General features: G+C 37.3%; 1 pseudogene across 1 annotated transcript; it reads right to left on the bottom strand.

Annotated features, from left to right (window-relative positions):
- Positions 1-6,367: 6,367 nt before the first annotated feature.
- Positions 6,368-23,440, bottom strand: LOC308387503 (annotated as a pseudogene). Its single transcript, XR_013974727.1, has 20 exons — positions 22,972-23,440; positions 22,776-22,879; positions 22,079-22,233; positions 21,810-21,981; positions 21,565-21,691; positions 20,528-20,616; positions 20,158-20,372; positions 19,889-20,071; positions 19,484-19,619; positions 19,157-19,225; positions 12,250-12,695; positions 10,819-10,922; positions 10,591-10,745; positions 10,047-10,218; positions 8,979-9,105; positions 8,632-8,732; positions 8,315-8,529; positions 7,251-7,433; positions 6,557-6,692; positions 6,368-6,449 (listed from the first exon to the last, which is right to left on the bottom strand). The product of XR_013974727.1 is annotated as an uncharacterized misc_RNA (transcript).
- Between the last annotated feature and the right edge of the window lie 752 nt (positions 23,441-24,192).

The raw sequence follows: 24,192 nt of genomic DNA, 5'->3' as shown, positions 1-24,192 counted from the left end.
TTCTCATGCCATAAGCAGAACACAGTCACCAAAGCCATTTTAACTAGGTCTCCAGTGCCACCTACTGGTTATTAGTGATGTTGTGGTTCTTTAAGTCTTGACCAATGGTGACATCTGGTGTTCATTTATTAAACTGCATGTTTGGCCTGTGAGGTTGATGAGTGGCACAAACAAACAAACATTTTGAGACTTTTTAGTCAAATTGATAAAATTTATTCTAAATGTACTAAGAATTTAAAATAAATGTATCAGCATGTTTTGGTATGCTTTAGTGCTAATAAGTGTTGGAATACAAATATAAATGGAATGTTATGTTTATAGAAAACATAACCTATCAAAATAATTAAAGGAAAATAATTGGAATTCCGATGTTTTGTGCATTTATGTGTCAGCAGTTACTTTGTGGCAAACCTCATGGGGGGGGGGGGGGGGGGGGGGGGGGGGGGGGAGAGATATACACTTTTTTTGGCTTGTAGCTTTTCTTCCAAGAAATTATTAAAAGTATAAAAAAAATGTTTTCTGTTTTAATTCTTTTCATTTGTCTGCATCACAGTCATTAAAGGTCCAAGTTATAAAATCGATGTAATGGATTAAAAAGTAGAGTGGTACAGTGCGACAGTTATTTGCACTTTTATGCCACAGCAAGGTGTTCAAATCTACTGGCCTTGGTCAACCCAAGCATGTTAAGTTGACTGGTGATTCTAAACTGGGTGCTGGTGTTAATGGTGCTCTGTCTCTCTCTGTGTTAGCGAGTTATACAGCCAACCTGTCAAGGCTATACCCCATTTCTTCCCTTTTTACTGCTGGCATAAACTTCAGCTGCACCCGGACGCTGAACTGGATAAGTGGGAAAAAATGGATGGACGGTGTAGAAAGTGCCAAAAGTGTCAAATACTCAAGTGAAAATACTTCAGAGTAAAATACTTCTATACCTGGAAGTAAGACGGTAGTACTATTTTGAAGCTTTCAAAACTTTTGTAAGTGATAGAATTAATCTAAGTAAGTAAATACAATGTCATGAAAGTTCCTGTGTAAGTCCAGAAGGGAAAAGCACTCAAATGGTATGCCACCTAACTAAAAAAAAAAAATCATCCATCAACTCTGGGGCTGAAGCCTATCCCAGCTGTCTCAGCACGAGAGACAGGGTACACTGTGGACAGGTTGGCAGTCTGTCGCAGGGCTAAACAATCCAGGAAAAAAAAATCAGCCAATAACAATCTATTTTCCACTTTTAGACTGCAAGAGCTCTTCAGCTAGCAATCTATGAATTTTAAACCAAAAAACAAACAAAAGATTATATCTCTATTTTCCACATTTCCTGGCCAAGCTACATAGCCCTGTAGTGGAGCGAGCAGCCAAAATATTCAACTCACTCTGTTATGTACAAGTTACAAAAAGACTCAGTTATAACTGTGTTATAATTCAGTGCAGCATCCTAGTTTGTTTTGACAGCAGTCTGTAAGTGTCTGGGAACTGTAGAGACCAGCTGCTGGACTTCTGCGAGAGGAATTCTTGCCTGTTTTGGGACTCTAGTTGCTCAACTGTCCAGGGTCTTTGTAATACTTTTCATTTCATAATGGTCCAAATGTTTTCAGTTGGTGAAAGGCCAGGGCTGCAGGCAGGTCAGTTCAGTAAACAGATTTTTCCACAAAGTCATACTATTGTGATAAAAAAATACTTCATCTGGAAGGGAGTATATGTTGCTCTAAAAGCTCTAAAATATACCTTTCAGCACAGCTGGGGCCTTACAAGGCATACAAGCTGCCAATTTCATGTATCCACATACCATCAGTTATGCATTCAATGTTACATTTTGTATTAAACGTGGGACATTGTCTAGCTTTAGACATATGATATATTTTCTGTGTTCTATTGTGGATAAAATATAGGTTAATGAGATTTGCAAATCATTACAATCTGTTTTTATGTTTTACAGCATCCTATTTTGTTGATTTTCTGTATATGTATATGTGAGTTTTTCACATGGTGCCAAAAACGGTGTACTTTAGTAAACAATATATGCAAAAGCTTTGTTTCATAGCCTTAAATCCTCGACCACTTCGTCTACGCAAAATATTTTATCTAATATAAGATGAAATACACAGTTGTGTATATCAAGGGTGTAGATTTGGTTTTGGCATTGGTGGGGACGGATGATTCAACCACCGAACACTGCCCCGTTTCTTTTCTTCTTTTTCCTTATCGTCTTTGCGTCTTGATAAAAAAAGGAGAAATATACTTGCCTACATATGCTATTTTACATGCTTTTAAACCATTTAAAATTTCAATTCATAGTTTTATATGTGAATTAGTTCAGTTCATTTTTATTTTAAACATGTACATTCACAATCATTACAAAATATCATTCCATTTTTTTGTTTGAAAAGGAGTAGACAGAAGTATACACTTATTTGTCCCGACCCCTCTCATTAATTTAATTTAATTTTAGTCTTAAATTAAACAAAAATATGAATATGAATTATATAATGTAAAATTACTATTAAACAAACGACTAAGTATTTTAGACTTTAGTTTACTTCAGCCATATTCCATATAAATCAGGTATCATACAAAAATAAAATTAGCTTCAAATACAGTAATGACCCACCAAGTCATCATCCAATTTCACCTGTGATCTTGTGTCACCATTGCTCTCTGAGCTTTGTGTTGGTTCTTCTGTCACCTGACAAATAGGACATACATGACAATAAGAATAAAATGTGTAGCTGCTTCAGTGTTTCTGTCAATTTGTGCAAAAATACTTTCTTATATCTATGTTGTTCCTTTTCCTGCCATCCTCCTCTCCTCCTTGCAGGTCCTTGCAGCGCAGGCTTGCCGCTGCTAAAACTAAACAGAGCTCCCTGAAAGGCACAGCCAATCACATTGGCCATATTTGTCACATGAGGTAGGACTCCAGGAGAGAACGTAATTTAACTCTTTCTGCACCGCTAGGTGACTGAGACGTTGACAGATCGTTTTTTTTTTCTTTCTGCCGGTTTTGTTTTTCTTTACTTGAAGCGATTAAATTATTGGTGGGGACAATTCAATAATCGCTGGATACTGGTGATGACATGTCCCTTCCGTCCATGCCAAATCTACGCCCTTGGTATAAATTATTGTTATATTGTTATTGTATATATTGTTCTTAATTATTTGTAACTTTTTTTTATTACAAAACAGTAGAAATTCGCATAAATCTAAACACTATGCTTAAATTAATAAGCGTAAGTTAAACACATTGAATATTTTTGACATATTACAAAACGAATAAAAAAATGAAATAGTTGACTATGGCGACAACTAGCGGTTAAATATATATAGTACAGCTGTACAAAAAGTATTATCTAAATAGGGGATTGCCTGAGAGCAGCCATTTAAACAGTCCCAGCTATAGAAGATTTACAATACAAACCCAGAGGCTTTTTCCTTGGAAACTGAAAGAAACCTATGAGATATTCTTAATATATTGCTAAAAAAAACCCTTTAAGATTAGCAGTGTAATGAAGGAATAGTTTGATTCAGCGGTTTTGCTACTTAAGGGCCTAGGAAGCAATTTTCCGTCTTTCCGAGAATCTAAAGAGTCATACTGAAAACAGATGTATGTGTCAGTCAAGATGTACATAAAAGGCACAAATGTTTTCGTTTAGGCCTTTGTGGATTAAAATATTAAAGTGGAATTAAATACTGAGCACAGTCAATAGTAACGAATAAATACTCTTTAAGATTCATCACCGAGGGGAAAAGATGGGGCTGGAAAAAATAGTTCACCTTCTGTCTGTGAAGCATGACGATCCCTACCTTTTGGTGTTCCTTTATTCATGTTTTGTTTTCTGTGCATATCGTGCATATCGCGTTTCTTTATAATTTTCTAATGAATAGCACGCCAAGAATTGACAGAGAAAGTTGCATTGATTTCCGATTTCATATCTGTTAAGTGATGTAAGCTCCAGCTATTCCAGTTACATCAAGGCTGTAATGAAAAAACAGAACTGCCGCCATCTGGGGCGAAATGATGCGAGTATGCAGATTAAAAGAAAAAACTCACCTCAACATGTGCCTCCATCAATATATTCCGCATAAAAGATGAAAAAAAAATCCATCCATATATGAATTAAAGCTCGAGTGGATTTGAGCAAAGAATGAAGCAGTTAGCTTGTGTGTTCGGTTTCACTTTTACTTTGCTCGGCCCTTCAGGCACAATTCCTACGCAAGACTTACCAGTAACTCCGATTTGCGTTCATCGCTGTGGTCAGTTTTGTTCTTGCAGCTTCCCGAATCCAGCTTCTTATATACAAACAGTCCAGTCGATATTAATTATTTTTACGTTTTGTAATAAAATGTAAAACAATTACACTGGTTTACATTTAAATCGTGCCGTCGCATCTGAATTGAAAGCGAAATGCTGGCGGACTTTCCCCGGAAACTGATGACGCTTCATTTAAAAAAAACCCAAAACGGTTATTTAAAAAACGCATAAAACTCTAGCCAACACCGCGGCCTTTTAAAAGACGCGCACAAAATAATTAATTAGCAGTTAACTAATGTCAACGATGAAATGTGTCAACAAAAATATGTACAAGCATCTTACATCACACACTGTGTCCTCACACAGCCCCACGTAGCCTAGGCGTCTCATTGTCGCAGTAATAATAGCCTACTGCTGCGACACCAAGGTTTCCTGGATCTTTTGTTTTTGTTCGTTGCCTCCAAGCGCTGGTGAAAGCGCGCACATTTTTTATGTCTTATTCAGAGATACCTATGTATTATCTGATTATAGTGAGGGTGAATTAAAATGATACTTTATTAAATATCCATGTCCCTGTTCACACTGCTCTTACCCGTGGAACCTAAATTATTAAAAATAGTAAAATAGACTCATCTTAGTCTAGGTGGCTTTGTCTTTAAGTAGCAAAAAAAAAAAAAAAAAAAAAAAAAAAATCAATCAGTTATCCCACCCATTTACCACAATTAAATAGTTCGTACAGGGTCCAGAGAGACAGAATATTAGCACTATTTTTCTGTCATCACAAAAACGGAATTGAAAGAAAGGTCATGGGGAAACTATTTATTACATCACAGAAAGCTCAGCTTTTTTGTGCAGATGTAAAACGCAGTGAATAATAATAATAATAATAATAATAATAATAATAATAATAATTATTAATATTATTATTATTATTTTTAAAAAAGGATACACCAGTGATGCTTTGTGTTCATTTCATCTCCTCCTGCATTACCAGGTCTACCCAGCAGAAGTCCTCCAAGTCACCTCTCCTCTCTGCCTAGCTCAGGTTCAGCTGTCTAAATACAGCTTTTGGCACCACAACAGCACCTTAAGTAATGTTTTACCCACCAGAGCAGTCAGTTGTACAGTAGGAGGATTTAAGCCATGGCAAAAGACATTTTAGAGTGATTAAAATCAGGCAACTCAAAGGATAGAAGCAGCTGGAAGAATTTCAGTAGGTGAATAGTGTTACCTGTCAGCAATACTACATTGCATTTAAGCATTGCTTTAAATAAGGTTTGTGCACATTCATTTATGCAGAGCTGTCCCTGAGATCCAGAAACACCATTTTAATCAGGTCGAGGTCTGGACATTGACCCGGTAATTGCAACACCTTCATTCTTTTGATGTGTTACTAAATAGAAGAAGCTTTCTCCTGGGCCTCCACATGAGGGAGTAATGCAGTGATGATTCTAAGGGCTTTATATATGTATACTAAATCATTTTTTCTGTATCAGTTGACTTGTTTCCAGGACAAATAAAGAGATTGAACCTTTGGCTCAGGCTTGGCTGTCCCCATACTGACACTCCTAACACGCAACCCCACTGATATCTGAAGAAGGTGGGGAGTTCTTTTATGTCAAAAATGTGTGTAACTGTAGAAACCACACCGCCAGGAAATGTATTTTAATTCTAAACTATTTATTTTGTAATAACACGTTACCATTATTTGCCACATAGACAGAGGATTTTGGAGAAGTGTGCATTGTGCTGCATATTCTGCACGCTGCCTGTTGCAGGTGGTGAGAGATGTATTTGAAGTCCATTGGGACTCAGGATGGAGACATATCTGAATGCTCCACACCAGCAAATTTCCTAAATTTCTAGAGGTGGCTACATCTGCTGATGACAAGAAACATCACAATAACACAAGTAAGCTAAACAAACAAATACAGTACCGTTACAAAATAGTTCAAAATAAAAGACATAAAACACAAAAATACTGAAAAGAAGGTTTAAAATGTATAACATGCTGTTTAACTGCAGAACGTCATGCTGCTTCATGATGTTCTGCAGCAACTGAATATCTGAAAAACAAAAAACAACAAACAAACCAAAAAATAAAAACATAGAGAAGCCAAACTATAATTTAGATTCTTTGAGCTGGCAAACAGATGGAGTCGCTTCATTTTCAGCCTCCTTTTCCTTTTCTCCTTTTCTCCTGCTAGAACAACAAGGTGTCATTTAGCAACAGTGGGACATAAAATTTTTAACTGTGACAAAATAGGTATTAAACATAAAGATTGTAGATATATTAATGCCTAAACGTACCTGCATATCTGTGGCATTTGTGATATAGTCTCTGGCAAGATTTTTCCATTTGTTTCAGGCAACAACAAACATAAGACAGCACCACATATTGCTAGAACTCCCATTAGTATGTAGGGGAGTGCCTTGAATTCTTGTCCTGCAAATAGAAAATGCAAAATAAAATGATAAGGACATCAAAACAAAAACAGACTATCTGTTGCTAGTAAAATAAAAAGAAGAAGAAATAAGCAAAAGTTAATTTTTTTCTTGTTAAAGAACATAAACCTTGACCTTTTAATACAACTTCAAGTCTGAAAAACAAAAACATCAATAAATACATAAATAAATAGAATGTAAACAAAATTATGAACTGAAAAATGTGCTTAATTTTCCAGAGTTCCAGCTGAACTGGTAGCATTGTTAAGCAGACAAATTGGAGAGAATAAGGGCAAAACTTTGGGATTTTGTACTATAAGTTGTTAAGACTTTTTCTCTGTATTATTGTGGAGTCTTTGCCTTACAATTGAGACAACTGTTGTTGTGAAATGAATTGAATGGAATTGGAAAGACAGAATAGTATTGACAGTAGCATTACTATGTAATAAAAGGTACTAAGCCATAATAATAATAAGCCAGCTAACTTTAAATACTTTGTTAAAAATAATCCTGGTAAAAGCCAAATGCCTGAAGAAGTAAAACAAACAAAAAATCCTACCTAAGTAAATAATAAATGGGGAGATGATGGTCCCAATCCGTGCAGCCATGGAGCAAATCCCCATTGCTGTGTTTCTGATAACTGTGGGGAACAGCTCTGATGTGACAGCATACACCACACAGAATGCTGATGTGATGCCAAACTTTCCCAACATCTCAAGAAAAACAGCCACACCTGGTAAACCTATGGAAGTAAAAAACATTTAACATTACAGCACAACCTAAAAAGTCAAAAGAGATGCACATAACTAAGTGTTGTTTCTAACTTCCTCATGTAGCTAAATACACCTTACTTAATCATTCGAGCTGTGCTAGTGCTAAATATTCATGAGCAGTCGATTAATATGCACTTTTAAACAATGCAGCCATGCTAAAGAGACTGCACTTAAGGCCTTTACACACAATGCATTAGATCGGTCCAAATATTTTGCACGTTAAAATATCTGTTCTAATTCTCACCGACTGCAGAACTTCACTTGATGATTTGCCAGGATTTAGTTTAATGAACAAAAAACTTTTTGTCAGTTCCAAATAAATAGCTCTGACCAGTCAGGCCACTGCATCTGGCAACAGGTGCAATTGTAACTTAAAACGGACACTGTTACCGAGTATACAAATACTAAAAAATACCATTTTACATCAGACGAACAGCTACAGTAGACACTGCTCCGGGTCAATGGCCCTCTGAAATTATTTCTCTGCCTCCTCAGATGTGGTTCCAACTCTGTCAACAAGTGCTAAAACTGCTCAACTGCCCTATTTTGTCTCAGTGCATTTTCTGGTGAAAATGCATTTGGAAAATTTAGAACTTTGTGTTTCTTTTTGCACGCGCTCAGTCTGTAATGCCCTTTAGACCCATGTCCGATTTGGTCACAGCGGAAGCTAAAAGTATTCAACTTGGTCAAATAACACGTCACATGCATTCTGAATACATTTTTATTTTATCAAGGTAAGTAAATGGGGTTTTGTTCCTGTTACATTTTCTGAGGACGAAGTGCAAACATTTGTTCATCCACAGTGTGAACTCATTAACAAGTGACTTGCTTGTAACACTTTAATCATTACCTATTGGAATGAGGTGGACACAGAGGATCATGACACCCCCGAGAAAGAGCGTGGAAGACTGGCAGAAGCGCCTGGAGCAGTACTTAAGCAGTACCAAGGCAATTATGTAAGCTGGAACTTCTACGACAGCAGACAAGAAGCTGTTTATGTAAGGGTCACCGTTCAGGTTGGAAGTGTTGAGGACTAAAGCATAGTAGCTGATGGTGATGATGATCCTGCACAGAAATTCAAAGCAAAACTTAATTTGACATAACAAGCAATTATTTTGGTTTAAATCTTTTAATCTCCTAAATCATATGAGCAAATTCTAGATGTACCACAGAAGTGAACATATCAGTGTAATAGAGAATATATTGCAGCTTTTCACAATGACCAAAATGTTTTGCTTCTCCTCCTTCATTGTGAGCGCATCTTCAATCTGTGGCAAAAAACAGACAAAGTGGTTAAACTTTGGATCCTGGACCTGCAGACTTCTGCATATGTGCTATAAAGCCATATAATTAATTTTTATAAAGAAAAATAGGCTAACTTGAAATGCAAACCTAAGCCAAGAGACAAGCATAATCATGGTGCAAATGTCAAAGGTTTTAGTTTTATTCTAACCTAATGCACATTTCTCAAAACACACTCTGATTTAAAATCACCAACTTGCTGATGCACTTACCTCAGCTTGTGTAAAAATTGCCTGTGGCGGCTCTACTTTGTTCAGCTTTGCAGCGTGCTTCAGGATTGCTTCAGCCTCGTTTACTCTTCCTTGAGAGATCAGCCAGCGAGGAGACTCTGGGACTATCCTGAGCAGACAAACACAGTGGCAACATAATATTTTCAGAGAAACACAAACTTGATCATTAATCTGATAGTAAAGCAAGACATTGACGACATCCCTGCCAAAACATCTTGTTGAGTTAGCTGTTTGTTGGTTGAGGTTGAATAGTCGTTTTTGTTTAGGAACGATCCTAAAGTAGTGAAATGACCCAGTATCTGAATGGCAGCCATGACAAGAGCTGATTGATCTGTATAAATGTTCAGGAAAAGTGCTTCAGTGATTTCACTATTTGCCCATCTAGTGTAGAATATGCTGGACTATCCTTCACAAAAAGAAAGGAGATGATCATGTCCCACAGTTCAAGGCAGCACACCATTCATAAAAAACAAAACAAGTGATCAACATGACTGACAAGGAATTCAGATCACGTTGCAAATTTTGGGTCTGTTTACCATATAAGGCTGTAAATTTCTAATATGCTGACATATTTTGGAGTCAGAGTTTAACAAACTAACCGGAGAAACATCCAGCTGGCCTGGGCTACAGCTTGGAGGATGTTTTCAGTTGAGTTGATATTTTACTTATTGGCCTTTCAAGATGAAAATTAGCTATTAGCTAAATCTGGTAAAATGAACCTTTTCTCTTAGGGGATTAATGTTTTTGACAAGTTAAGTGGAAAAATGAAACAAAGAGTATGCAACATTTTTTCTATAAATTAGACAGTTTTAATACTGGCAATGAAAATATACACTGTTCCAAACATATGGTTTATAACAGTGAAAATGACAGTGTTACCCCCTACTGTATTTAACCTTAAACAAACAAACTATGAAGTAAAAGCTGGTGTTTTGCTATCTTGAACTATAAATTAATGTATTACCCTTCAATAAGAAATTATATCTTTTTCTTGAGTTGAAAACAACTTTCAGGACACAAGCCATAATGCAACAAATGAAAAAGTCTCACCACCACAGAGGGACGTAGATCAATCCACAGGCAGCCATTGGAATCAGCAGCAACTGCCATTCCCGGAGGAAGTAGGCTGCTCCAGGCATTGCCATGTACCCCAGTGCTGAGCCCATAAAAACTCCAAGAGAACAAAACGCCACTCTGGTTTTTGGGCTTAGAATTTCTGAACCTGTAAATGTCAAAAACAACATTTTGGAAAATTTGTAATATTGTTACAAGGAAAGTTCTGAAACTGAGCATTAGTGCAGTCTGTCTTACTGTCTTACTTATCAAATCAGATAAACCATTACGGTCTGGCATGAAGCACAATTCATATGTAGTTTTTGAGGTTGTAACAAGAGTTGTGCATAAGTGATACATAGTATGTCTATATAACAGTTGGGAATTATGTTTGCTTATTTCTTGATTTCTTTATTCTTTCATTTAGGGCTTCCTAAATTTTATTGTACATCCAAGCAATTGACTTGTACTTCATGCACAGACAAAATTACTTAATGTCTGTGCAGCATAAAAAATCTCATTCCTTATTAGGAAAACATACCTAGCACAAATGCAGTGATGTAGTTGGAGAATCCCCCAGCACCCACCAAAAAGAAAATGAAGGTGAAAATCTCCCAGCTCGGGGAGAATATCTGTGCTGTGATTGATACAGTTTGAAGCAGCATCATGATAAAGAGTATTGGTCTCCTTCCGTATCTGTAAGGAAACACAGTCTAGTAGACTAGATCAACACAAATACTGTTCAAACATTGTTGTGTGGAGTACAGACCTGTCGGACACCAGACCTGAGATCAACCCTCCCAGTAGCACACCAACATAATAAATGGAGCTGGTGAGTGGAAGTTTGTATGCATTCTCACAAACCAAGTCCCACTGCAAAATCAGTACATCGTTTTCACTCACTTACAATTTGTGGTATACATCTGCAAATCTGTCAACCAATAAAGAAATGACAGGTGACTCAGATCACAATTTAAATTAGTGGTAGGTTATAAATCTAAGGTAATATGGTGATAAGTTCTGAAATCCCACTGTAGGCAACGGGGTCCTGCATGGGCTACATCTTGGAGGATGTTTTCATGATATGCTGATATTTTACTGACTGGAATTCTCAGTAACTAGTTGAAGACAAGAATAGAATAAGAACTCACAGTATCTATGACTTCTGAATATGTAAAGTAAGAGTAACTCTCCCACAGGTAGAACAACTTTTATTTTTTAATAGTTCCAGGTAATTGTTTGTGCAACAACACCAATAACTTCATTAATTTTTCATAATAACTATCAGTTAGTCTCCCCAGTACGGGGAGAATTTAATCACACGTACAATTTGTAAAACACCTACTTTTAACTCATATACACATATACTGATAGAAAGTGAGAAAAAATCAGTTTATGTTAGGATAGTTATTGTTTTAGTCTTTTTATTTGCATGATGTAGAGGAAACATTGTGGTTTGATGTTGTTTTGATGCTTGAATGCTTTGCAATCACTGGGGAAAACAAGGAACTGTCAAACTTTATAAAAAATGTAAGTCAAAATCCTCACCTGTGGCATGAGAGAGATGTTTGAATAAGATGAAAAGGACTAATAAACTAAAGAGCATTAATCTTAAATCCATTGTAACTGTAATGCAACTTTAATTGACAGTAACATTAAAAACATGATGCAGGATGCTGCTGGTTGCTGAGTAAATTCAAGTGTTTGTGTGACTTCTTTCAGTCTGCATAATTCTTGAAACAGTCATCTTTAAGCAAGATTATATCTTAACAAGCATTTGTGTTTGTTTTTTTACGGCACTAATGTACAAATAATTACTTGCTCGACTTCTAGTTGCTGCTTAATTTCCCATTAATAATAATATCACACACCATGAACCCTGTGTATAAGAGTAGAAAATTAAAGTTTGGCATTTTGACCTGTTGTTGTTGTACCTGGTGGGCTGCCATAGTTCAGCAGTTTACATGAATTAGTTTTACTTTGCATAATAGCTTAATCATGTCATGGAAAAGTCTATGTAAAACTATCTTGTCTGAAATTCTTCACATCCAGCTCCATGCCAGGCACTTCACTTAAAAGCACATCTGGTAACACTGATAAGACTTTCTAGTTACCAGATTGGCAGATCAATGCTATACCTTGTGCATGCATGTTCTAGATAAATCTATGATGCTAAATAAAATCATGACAAATTTCTCACCTCGGTAACAATAGTTGACTGGTAGATGCTTTTGCTGTGTAACCACCCATCTATACAACTCTCCCAAGGTATTTCACTAACGTTCACATCGACATTTGGGATAATATTGTTCTGAGAGTAGTTCCTGACCACATCCAAGTTAAGCCTTGAACAGGAACTCCGCTTTGCATTGCCACTAACAGTTTCCAATGGGATTGTCACGTTTTTCCACATCTCGCTGATGTTGTAGTTTTCAGGAATATAGCATTCGTGAGATGGAATAGCACCTATGAATACTATATAGCCGCCAATAAATCCATTTGGGAGAATGCTTATGGCCAGTGCTAAAAAAATCCTGAGCTGAAAGGGTCCCCAAGATCCAAGAAAAGCTGTGATGGTGTCATAGTCTCTGATTTTTACCGTATTCGTTACTTCACCAAAATCCTTCATACTTAAAAGAGTCAGTGCTGAATAGCCAGAAGATCGGATGAGCACTATTGGTCTAAGAGATTTCAGAGGTTGTGAACTGTAAAGCTGAGCTCAGGTTTTATATGCCTCACCTGATATGGGAGGTTACACAGTTACATAAAGTTTTTTTTACAACACTATTTGAGCTTTAGCACATGTTTTGTTGTGCTAAACAAGTGAATATCCTGTAGCTGAGGAGACTAGCGCATTATGACCACAGTTACACAAGATTTTGAAAAGTATTTTATTTAGATTTTAATATTTTCAATGACTTTGATGTTTTCTTCACAGTAGGTTAGGTAAATTAGACATACCAAATACTGTGCACAGAATAAAATTTCAAAACAAAAACAAGTAAAATAGAACTTTTGAAATAGAACAGATACCATGACTTAATAAATTGGATTATTTCAGAATATTTCAGAATTATTTATTTTCATTACAAAGAGAATATTGCAAAGGATTGAGGTGGGACCTTATCTTTGAATGCCCAAAAACCTGTGAACCATGTAACCAGGTTTATTGTCCACTACCTGGGCGGGTACATGCTGATGGGCCAGCATGCAAAAAGGGCTGGAAGAAAAGGTTTCATTTGGGAAACATAAAAAGTAGGCTGGATCTTAAAAGATGTTGGAAGCTTGAGATAGACAGCTGATGTGTTAATGATGCTGGGGATGTTGTAAAGAGAGCACCACAGTCTCCCCCTCCTGGACTGGAAGCAAAGACGGTTGACATCCCAATGAAGCTTCAAATGGTGAGGCGGTTAGTGAGCATACTTAACCTAAGGACCATGGGGCCTTCAGAAGGAGGGATTGAGGTAGTGATACAGCACAGGGCCGCTTTAAGCTCCCGATTAGCCCTTTCTTTTTGATTGTTGAACTAGAATCCTGAGAACAAGCTAACTTTTGTGCCTAGTACTTCACGCAAAAACAATATATAAATTGGGAATGTCTGTCTGTCTGAGAAAATGTGTGAGGGAATGCAGTTGGAATACAGAGGTGGCTGACAGGAGTGGTTGCAAAAGAGCTGAAGGCAGGAACGAGCCTTGCTTTTGAAGCAAATTGAACAGGTTGCACATACTCTCTCTGTAGAGTGGGCTACCAAAGGTTAGCTAAGAGATGGTGCCACTTTAACCGGGGCACCAAGCAAATCTGATAATGTGCACCCAAGGCATCACTTGCATGCGAACGAAGGAAGGCGTAGATACATGGGTCGGGAACAGTAAGTAAAATCACAATGCAAGCCAAGAGTGAGTATGCTGTTTATTAAGTTAAGAAAATAGGGTCTTTGGAACACGATGATCTAGCAATGCATTTTTCTGAAGCATTACCTCTTGGGATGGCGTGGACACAGAGGATCAGGATGGAGGAGGAGAGCTGAAGACTCGGAGAAGGTTCTGGAGCATTACTGAAGCAGTACCAAGACACTTCTGTAAGCTGGAACCTCCCTCAGCAGATGAGAAGCAGCTTAAGTAATGGTTGACATGCTGGTTTGATGTGTTAGGGGTTGAAGTGTAGTAGTTAATGATGATGACAGCGATCCTGCTAAGACAGATACTCATAACGAATGAGTTACCCTAATTTAGTTATTTCAATTACAAAGCTTAGTTTTTTTTTTTTGAGGCAATGAGTTTTACATTATTTTTTGAAGTTCTTGGAAATAATTAGATTTTACAGTGTAGAGACTTCAGAGTAAAATTGTAAGACTGGAAATGCAAAATACACAACCAAATATCAAACGAATTAGGTGCAGTTTCGAGACTTAAATAACCAAACGTTTGTACTGTATCTAGCTCATGCATATGACTAAAGTTTACATTTTCATCTCTTGGTTTTAATACTTTTCACATTAAATGTGGAAACTGTACACATACCACAGGAATGTAATGTTTTTTTCTTCATAGACAACAAATCTTCAAGGTGTGGGGAGGAAAACAACAAGATGAAACTGTAGTTAAACTTTGGATCCTAGATCTGTAAATGAAACACGACTTCTGCACACATGGTACAAAGTGATATAATGAGTGACCTAACACAAACAGGCTAACCTGAAATGCAAACCTGAGCCAACAGACAACAGGAACTCGAGTCTCTTGGTGTAAGCAAGTCTTAACCAAATACTTTTCATATTCACCGGGAACAAAAATATTTATATTTAATATTTGTTTATAGAAATATTTGTTTAACCAAAAAAAAAAAAAAAAAAAAAAAAAAAAAAAGTCACAAAGCCCTCCTACAGCCTTTTCTAGCCTCTTCTGCTATATTACTTCCAGATGATAAAAAGGCCAAGCCAATGAAACTACATCATAATTAAATTATCTTTCATCTAGTTTTTAGAACCTTTGACCTTTTTAGCACCTTTGCAGATTGTGAAGATCACATATTCAAACAAACAACATATTTCCAAGACTCTTATTTCAGCTTGGGTCGAAATAGCCTCTGAGGGGCCTCTTACTTTATTCTTCTTAACAGCTTCTTCCAGAATGGCCTTTACGCTTCCCTGAGAGAGCAGCCAATGGGAAGACAACAATACTAACAATATAACTACAATATCTGACAATATCAATGTAACCAAACGATGACCTGGACACATCAAAGAAAAACTTAAATTGGATGTTAAAGTTTACTTTAAAATCACTTTAAAACAGTCACAAATTAAGCCATCACCATCGCTTATTAATTTCATATGATGGTGTTACCTTTATTTAGTAAATGGAAAAGGGACTGGATCTTATACAGTATTTCTGTTCTACTGGAGCATCAACGTGTTTTATACAACATGTCTCATTCATGCGTTGACACCCATTCAAACAAGCACTTTTTATTTTTTACAACCAAATGCTTTCTATTGAACATTAACATTTCAGATGCCAACTTGGGGTTCATTAACTTTCCCAAAGATGCTTTGACATCAAAACTTTGTGCTCAAACTACCAGCCTTCCAGTTACCGGATGACCAGTTCAACCTCCTGAGTTACAGCCACGACCATACACGTTGATTTTTAAATATTATTCAACCATCTTGTTGCTGATTGACTTCAGTGTAACTGATTTGTTGCATCATCTAACCTTCTTAAGCATCAAGTCACAACCAGTTTCCCTGGAAAATATCTTGATGCTGCCTTGACAATTATAGTTTCTCTAAAGATAAGATAAGATAAGATAAGATAAGATAAGATAAGATAAGATAAGATAAGATAAGATAACCTTTATTAGTCCCACACGTGGGAAATTTGTTTTGTCACAGCAGGAAGTGGACAGTGCAAAAGTTATATAGCAAAATTAGAATACAATAAGAATAAAATACTGTACACAACTGTACAGAATAGAATAAAATACTATATACAGTAGAATAAATAGAATAAAATATACAATAGGATAAAATAGAATACAAATGCTGTATACAACTGAGTAAAGGAGTGGGCCCTCTACTCCAAACGACCTGAGTCTCCGCAGCAGGTACAGCCTGCTCTGCCCTTTCCTGGGCGTCTGAGTTATGAGTCCAGTCCAGTTTGTTGTTCGGATGAACACCAAGGTACCTGTAGCTGTCCACAGCCTCAATGTCCATACCTTGGATGTTCAGTGGTTGCAGTGGAGGATGTTTGTGCCTGCGGAGGTCTACCACCAGCTTCTTGGTTTTACTGGCGTTGATCTGGAGGTAGTTCAGCTGGCACCAGTCCACAAAGTCTTGGGTCAGTCCTCTGTACTCCTTGTCGTCCCCATCAGTGATGAGGCCGACTATTGCAGAGTCATCAGAGAACTTCTGCAGGAAGCACTGGGTGGAGTTGTGGGAGAAGTCTGCAGTGTAGATGGTGAAGCGGAACAGAGCCAGAACCGTTCCCTGTGGGGCCCCCGTACTGCAGACGACCCTGTCCGACACACAGCCCTGAGTTCTCCCATACTGTGGTCTGTCGGTGAGGTAGTCCAGAATTCAGGTAGTGAGGTGATGGTCCACTCCTGAGTTCTCCAGCTTGTCCTTCAGGACCGAGGGAAGAATAGTGTTGAAGGCACTGGAGAAATCAAAGAACCTGATTCTCACAGTGCTTCCAGCGGTCTCCAGGTGAGCGAGGGAACGATGTAAAATGGTAAATGGCCTGTATTTGTACAGCGCTTTACTAGTCCCTAAGGACCCCAAAGCGCTTTACACATCCAGTCATCCACCCATTCACACACACATTCACACACTGGTGATGGCAAGCTACACTGTAGCCACAGCCACCCTGGGGCGCATTGACAGAGGCGAGGCTGCCGGACACTGGAGCCACCGGGCCCTCTGTAGGAGGTGAATGACGGCATCATCCGCTCCAATGCCAGGCTGGTAGGCAAACTGAAGTGGGTCCAGTGATGAGCTCACCAGGTGCTGAAGCTGAGCCAGGACCAGCCGCTCCACGGTCTTCATCAGGTGGGATGTCAGAGCCACCGGCCCATAGCTGTTGAGGTCCTTGACGCGTGAAGTCTTTGGCACTGGTACAACACAGGAGGTTTTCCTATCACATGTCCGGCATGACCTGCCCGAAACCGGAAGTGACGTTATTTTGCGGAAATGTAGTATATTACCATCGTGGCCTTATGAGCCTATACTTGTGTTTTTAAAAGTTATGTTTGACTTTATGACTTTCTGTGTCGTTTCTGGGATGCTTAGGACTCATATTGCACTGCTGGAAATATTTTATTTTGATGCATATGCTGTTATTTTGCAAATTTTCACTATAATATATTTTTTTGTTTTTCCTGCAGTATATGAAAATTGGTGTATCTCAAAAATAAAACTATGAAGACACTTAAAATAAATTTCCTTTGGTGGGAAACTAGTTTGTGCAACTTTTTTGTATTTACAGTTTTGAGGGATAAGCCTCTTACATTTCTCTAACTAGAAATATATGTTAAAAAATCAAAAACGATTTAAAACTTTTTTTTGCAAAACTTTTTTTGCAATTTACGTAATTACTATGCACTTAATGCAGACATATTATTAAAATGTGGGCTATAATGGTTGTATTGATGTATAGCAACTTGAAGTGCTCCAAAAAATGGCTCCACAGCATGTAAAAATATACTATAAGCTCTGGCGGACTTGGTTCTATGGTAGGTCTTAAAGGGTTAAGTTAGAATTTCTAGTTATTAGATCAGTAATGTACTTTGTGCAATCATTCAATTACATAAAATAAAAGGTGCCAAAAAAATCTGTTCAGGAGGATACTGATGGCCAGTTGCGAAGGTGTCATGATTTTTATGCTGTCCATTTTGTGACTAAATTTCTTAACATTTAAAGCAAAACGTTTTCTTAGTACTTAGAGCTCAGAATTTATATATAGCTCATTTAATCTAGGAGGTCAGATAGTTATGTAAAGTGTCATTTTTTAGGTCTCTTCTATTTGTGTTTCATACAGGTTTTTAATACATTTTACATAATGACAGCTGAGACATTTCCAAAGCTAAAGCTAAAGCTAGAGCTTCAAAAGCTTAATGTGGGACAGCAACTCAAGAGGAATTTATCTTGATACAGTTATGACAGAATTCACTAAATAGGCTTGGAGCATATGACAGCTTAGAGAGACACCATTGTTAACAGCACTGCTTGGTTCCATCTCCCGTTAACCTCTGATTTCTTCGCTGCATTTTATAGCAATTCATAATCACAGTATTGTAGAACAAGTGGTATGTATCAATATGTGGTTTATATTTCTCATTTCAAAACAGCTTGAAGTGGCCCAACAAATTAATAGAGAGCATATATTTAAAAAAGACATAAAAATAAACAAACAACATTTAACAACAAATATTCAATGACAATTTATTTGAAAAAACAGTAAAACAAACATGTAATCTATTAACATCTTGTGCATTGATTCAGTCAAAGATTTGTAACACTTAAATGGTTTCAAGTCTCCCCATTTCAATATTGGGGGTTGGGATATCCCAGAACTCCTTGCTTTGTCTTCTCTTAAACAAACAAGATATTACAAGTTAATTAGTAAGCTTCAGATATGCTGGCAGGTGAAGTTTGCTACCTTTGGACATAATCAAGCAAACTGCTAGCCATTTCCAGATTTTATGTTAACTAAGCTTAAGACCTGCTGACTGTACCCTTTTCTTTATTAGTATGGTAGCATGATGCTTTTTATTACAATAAATCAAACTTTTCACTGGCAGTAAAAACAATAAAATAGACAATGATGTTAAATGTGGTATTAGCTGTTAAAACACAAAACCAGAACTGTGCGCTAATAGGGTTCAAATGTTAATTTTTTACTTGAATTTTGTGACCATTCAATTCCGTAAAAAATGAATAATGTTTTTATTTTCAATATGTCTAAATACTTATAGGAATTCTTGAATTCACAATCTTAGCATGCTTGTGGGATTTTATTTTGGGATTTCAGATGGTCACTTTCACGCAAAAGACGCTTAACATCAAATAAACTAAAGAGAAAGAGCTTGCCCATCAGAATGGGCCTCACATGGTATGGGTGGGTTAACTATTGCTGCATTTGTTATGCATTTCTTCTTCTTTTGGTCCACTGCAAAGCCTGAAATTACAAAAAAAGTGAAAAAAAGAGAAAAATGTTATTTTCTATTTCTTCACATTTGAAGGTATGTAGCATAAAAAAATATATTGCCCTTTTACAACATGCACATCACCTTATCAGGAAGTCAATCAATCTAAGTGTTCTCAGAAATTATGCATTGACAAATACTAAAATCAAGTTCTGATGTGTTCTACAGCCCACATGTGAGACATTTAGCACTTTGATCATATCTACATGTGATGCGTGAACTGCCCTCACCCCTGACATTTTTGCATCTGCTCCACGGTTTCCGGAAGATCTTTATGAAGGGTCTCCGGAAGGAAGAGGTTAACCACAGAGGAAGCAATTGTGAGACTTCCCATTAAAATATAAGGCAGAACTTTATTATACGTACCTAGAAATAATAAAGGAACAAAAGTCAACTTTAGAAAATGGCATACTTTTAGATACCTAAATGTATAACCTCATGAAATGTTAAGCATCTACAAATCTATGTTTACTTCAAGTTTACATGAGATGCTGCAAGACATACTTTTACCTGACTATTTAATATTTTTACATACCACTGCTGTTTTTCTGTGCTGGTTTTTTAGGTACCTACGCTATATCATTGTATGACTAAGCCAATGCAGTGTCTGTGTGAGATATCTAACATCTGTGTACCTAAAAAAATGACATAAGGTGCTGTGATACTGCCAACACGTGCAGCTGAGGAGCACATCCCCATGCCAATATTCCTGAGTACTGTGGGGTAAATCTCAGCAGTGTAGATGTACACGATGCTGAAGGCCATAGTGAAGCCAAACTTTCCAGTCATTTCTAATGCCAGAGCAACATTGTGAAGGGCTGAGGAGAGAAGAAATAGAGAGAGACTTAATTGTTTTTTGGTTTCATGATATTAGAGCTTTACTTTGTAAGAAGGGAAACCTTACTGTCAGGGATGAACTGGATGAGCAGAAGAACTCCTCCTCCAATGATAAGGAACAATGAAAGGAGCACTCTTCTGGGACATGTTTTTAGCAGCCACGTAGAGACTATGTAAGCGGGGACTTCGGTTGTAGCAGACAAAAAACAGTTCACAAATGGGTTGCCACTGAGGTTGGAGGTGTTCAGCGATAAACCAAAATACCCAATGTTTATTGCCATCCTGAAAATACAAAAAGAAAAGTACAGTGTCATTATTTACCAATATTTGTGTTATTATATAAAGGTCAAGTCAGCCATCTGTTCACACTGACTATTTTTGCTGAATTACAAAAACCTAAAATGTCAGAAAAAGGTGAAAGCAACCATAAAACGTACCATAAAAGGAGACACATCAGTGTGATACATCTCAGATTCTTGGATTTCAGAATATCAAGCATGGTATATGTCTTGAAAAGAGGCAATTCCTGGGTGTTAAATGGAGACAGAATATAATTTATGTGATTTGAACTTCTACTTTTGTACATAGACTATTGTCAGTATATCATAAGCAGATTATATGTGGGCTTTGTCCAAGGAAAAAGCATTATGTGGATATGAATGGGTGAGATTGTACTGTATTTTAATCTTATAGTAATCTGAGGAATGATTCTTAATTCCAAACACTAGCACTAGATTTCTATTCAAGAAAGCAACTTATAATAAAACATTATGGGGCAAAAAAATGTAAATGACTAAAATATTCAATGTGGCCTCTAGAGTCACATTTTTACATTTAGTCTGTGAATATTAAAACTACCAGCGTACACCTGTCAGCCACAACATTGAAACCACCTATGTAGCATTGTGCAGGTGCCCCTCATGCCAATAAAACAGCTCTGACCCTTGAAGGCCTGAATGTGATGTCTGGCACTGGGACATTAGCGGTGGATCCTTTGGGTTCCAGGGTTGGACATCTGTAGATCTGGCTTGTTCCGCTGCATCCCACATATCTGATCGGACTCAGATCTGGGTCAACACTTTGGGCTCTTTGTGGTACCCCCCTAAGCAGGTTTGGCAGTGTGGCATGGTGCACTGTCCTGCAGAGGGAGGCCGGTGCCGTCAGAGAGTGTTGCTACGATGTGGGGAGTGGGTCTGCAACAGCATTTAGGTGGGTGATACATGTTAAAGTAACATGCACAAGAATGCCAAGACCCAAGGTTTTTCCGGCAAAATAATGCATTGGAATGAGAAGACAAATGCTATTTGTTTCATCTGTCAGTGGTTTTAATGTTGTGGCTCATTCTGTGTGTCAAATTTCCAGAAATGTAACCCTAAATTTGTTTTTCCATTTTTAGAAAATACTAGATATGGACCTGAATGTTAGACAAATGCATATATTAATACTAATATTAATAACAATGAATGAACCTCACCTCAGATTCTTTAAAGATTACAGGTGGTGCCTGAACTTTATTTTTACTTGCAGCTTCTCTGACAATGGCCTCGGCCTCTTTGACTCTCCCCTGAGTCATCAGCCATCGAGGAGACTCTGGGATAAACCTGCCCAACCAACATAGTTTTAGAGTCTATTTTCTTCACAGTTATTGACAGTGTAATTGACTTTGCATTTATGCATGAATATTGGAATAAAAATCACTGGATATCATAAAAAACATACCACCACAGAGGAAAGTTTATCAGAGAGGTTGTTGACAGAACTGCAACCAGAGTCCTCCATTCTCTGATGCCGTATGCAATCCAAGGAAGTGTCATGTACCCAATGCAGTAGAAAAGGAAGGCTCCGAGAGTTGTGAACAGCACACGCATAGTTTTACTCAAAACCTCAGTTCCTATCCAAGATGAAATCATAAATCGTTAGTGACAAGCTTGTTACTGAAGGCAGACAGAGGAATCATACCAAACACATGTTTAAATTATATTTCAAACCTAGAACAAATGCAGAAATGTAGAGGGATATCTGAGAGGCTCCAACCCAGAGGTACATGATGCAGAACATCCTCCACGAATGAGAAAAGGACTGAAGCAGGACGGAGAGACACTGGACCCCAAGAGACATAAAAACAACCTTCTTCCTTCCAAACCTGATTAGAAAGGAATCGTATATATCGCAGATATTTATTCACAGATACAGAGCATTTATAAATGCATGTGGTTTGTTTTCTTTTGGTGAGGAAATGCAATCAAATAGCTACAGTTAAGGTTTAAAAAAACAAACAAACATCACAGCTAAATGAACAAACCCTCTTTGGAAATGAACCGAAATTGGAAACATTAGAAACTGAATAAGGAAATAAAAATTTATGTTAAATACAAAACTATATTAGCCCGTGTGTTAGCACCATCCCTCTTATAACAGCAGATGGGGCTGCTGTCATTAATTCCACTATATAGTGTGGCTATAGGTTTTTTTTTAACTATTCCGAAATCAGTGTCATTTGCCAGCTATTTATTTTTCAGACACTACTGTAATCAGCACTGTATGAACAGACTTGATTTAGAGAAACTAACAGACTTGTAGTATATAGTAAATGACAGAAAATGTCTTATAATTAAGTCAATGTAGGTATAATTATACAGGGTGGATTCAGGGTAAGTAGAAAAAGGATAATTAGGAGTAAAGTACCTGTCTGAAAGCTGTCCTGAGACTAGGGACCCAATGAGATATCCCACAAATAGACTCGAGGATGCAAATGGAACTTTCCATTGGTTGTCACAAACAAGGTCCCACTGTAAAAGATGCGAATTACATAATAAAAAGACAGCTTAAAGCTTTCAAAACTGGAATTTCATGTTAGTAATCATAATAATATAATACTGACCTCAGTGACTATAGTGGATTGGTAGATTTCTTTGCTGTAATTCCATCCATCTAAACATCCCTCCTGCTCCAGGGTTGTCAGGTTAACTTCTCTTCCAGGAATATATCCTTGTGCAGAAAGATTTCTAACCACGTCTATCTTATATCTGCTGCACTGGCTCTGAACTTCCTCACCATCCACTATCGTAAAGGGAATGATGGCATCTCTCCACTCCTCGGTCAGGTTGACGTCTGGAATCAAACAGTGGTGTTTCGGAGCTGCTCCAACAAAGACAATGTAAAGCCCGTTGAATCCGGTTGACACAAAAACAACATTTAGGAGAAAGAATGTGGTCCAGAAGTAAGGACCGCTCTGTCCAAGAAATGCTGTATCGTCATCATAATCTGCCATTCTTTATATATAAGTATATTACAAAAAATACCTCCCTGCTCTGAAGGGAAAAAGGCAAAGTCTTGTAAAATTCTTCAGAGCTGGCTTTCTTCTTAAACTCTTCAGCTTAGTGTCAGAGTGTTAGAGCTGAGCTCTTTGTCAGGCAGAGTGAGCCGGTCTCTTGGTGGGACGGAGTTAAACTTTAAATTTAAGTGCTGAGTTTTAAACCTCCTTTCTAAAGGATAAATTTTCATCGCAATGTGAAACTTCTTGTTGATCCTCTATTCTTATAAGCAGTCAAGGCAGAAAATGAATCGAATATTAAAGAATGACAGACAGCTCATGCGGTAATTTGATTGGATTTGATTTACTGTAAGTAAGAATAACCAGAAGCTTCATAGTTACCCAGCCCCCTCACCCAGCCCCCTCACTACTGTGGAAATTTCCTCTAAACAACATTCCACTCTATTAAATACTCCCAAGAAGTCCACGTGCCTGTACTCTAAATGTTGCTAAGAAGAATTAGGTCTCTCACTGGACTATTTTAAGAAACTCTGTTAAGGCAGACATGACTTCATGTAGATTAAAGATTTTTTGTGTGCACCTATTGATCATGCTTTTGTAAATTTACTACAGATTTTTATATTTAGCCACTTTTACATCATGTACATGGTTTGGAGACTGATTGGGGTCCTGTATTGCAGCTTAAGTTCAATTGCATTTTTAATAAGACATAAAATATATAAATAAATAAATAAATAAATAAATAAATAAATAAATAAATAAATTCCTCTTTATAAATAAATAAAGAGGAATGATTAAAGTAAAAAAATTACAAAACCTACAGGCAAA

This window comes from Rhamphochromis sp. 'chilingali' (genome assembly GCF_963969265.1).
Source record: "Rhamphochromis sp. 'chilingali' genome assembly, chromosome: 19".
Classification (NCBI taxonomy): domain Eukaryota; kingdom Metazoa; phylum Chordata; class Actinopteri; order Cichliformes; family Cichlidae; genus Rhamphochromis; species Rhamphochromis sp. 'chilingali'.
Note: the sequence above shows the minus strand (reverse complement) of the source record. Positions and strands in the feature narration are given on the sequence as shown.